Source organism: Corvus hawaiiensis, chromosome 20, assembly GCF_020740725.1.
Source record: "Corvus hawaiiensis isolate bCorHaw1 chromosome 20, bCorHaw1.pri.cur, whole genome shotgun sequence".
Lineage (NCBI taxonomy): Eukaryota > Metazoa > Chordata > Aves > Passeriformes > Corvidae > Corvus > Corvus hawaiiensis.
In genome coordinates, this window is record NC_063232.1 from 13,529,324 (window position 1) to 13,530,352 (window position 1,029).

Below are 1,029 nucleotides of genomic sequence, written 5' to 3' on the forward strand. Positions count from 1 at the left end.
CCACCTCCTCCTCCTCCCCCTCCCCCTCCTCCTCCCCCTTCCTGTCCTCGTCCTCCTCCCCCTCCTCCTGCTCGTCCTCCTCCCCCTCCTCCTCCTCCTCTTCCTCCTCCTCCTCCTCCTACTTGTCCTCCTCGTCATCCTCGTCGTCCTTGTCGTCGTCGTCGTCGTCGTCATCCTTTTCCTTCTCCTCCTCCTCTTCCTCCTCCTCCTCCTTACCCTCCCCCTCCTCCCCCTACCCCTCCTCCTCCTCCTCCGCCTCCCCCTGCTCCTCCTCCTCCTCCTCCCCCTCTTCCTCCTCCTCTTCCACCTCCTACTTGTCTTCCTCGTCGTCCTCGTCATCGTCTTTGTCGTCGTCGTCCTCGTCCTCGTTCTCCTCCCTCTCCTCCTCCTCCTCCTCCTTGTCCTCGTCTTCGTCGTCCTTGTTGTCCTCATCCTCCTCGTCCTCCTCGTCCTCCTCCTCGTCCTCATCGTCCTCGTTCTCCTCCTCCTCCTCCTCCTCCTCCTCCTCCTCCTCCTCCTCCTCTTCCTCCTTCTCCTCCTCCTCCTCGTCCTTGTCCTCATCTTCATCGTCCTCATAATCCTCGTTCTCCTCCTCCTCCTCCTCCTCCTTGTCCTCGTCTTCATCGTCCTTGTTGTCCTCATCCTCCTCTTCCTCCTCGTCCTCCTCGTCCTCCTCGTCCTCGTCCTCCTCCTCCTTCTCCTGCTCCTCCTTGTCCTCGTCCTCGTCATCCTCGTTTTCCTCCTCCTCCTCCTCCTCCTCCTCCTCCTCCTCCTCCTTGTCCTCGTCTTCGTCGTCCTTGTTGTCCTCGTCCTCCTCGTCCTCCTCGTCCTCCTCCTCCTCCTCCTCGTCCTCCTCGTCCTCCTCGTCCTCCTCCTCCTCCTGCTCCTCCTTGTCCTCGTCCTCGTTGTCCTCGTTTTCCTCCTCCTCCTACTCTTCCTCCTCCTCCTCCTCCTCTTCCTGCTGCTCCTTGTCCTCGTCTTCGTTGTCCTCGTCGTCCTCGTCGTCCTTGTTCTCCTCCTCCTCCTCCT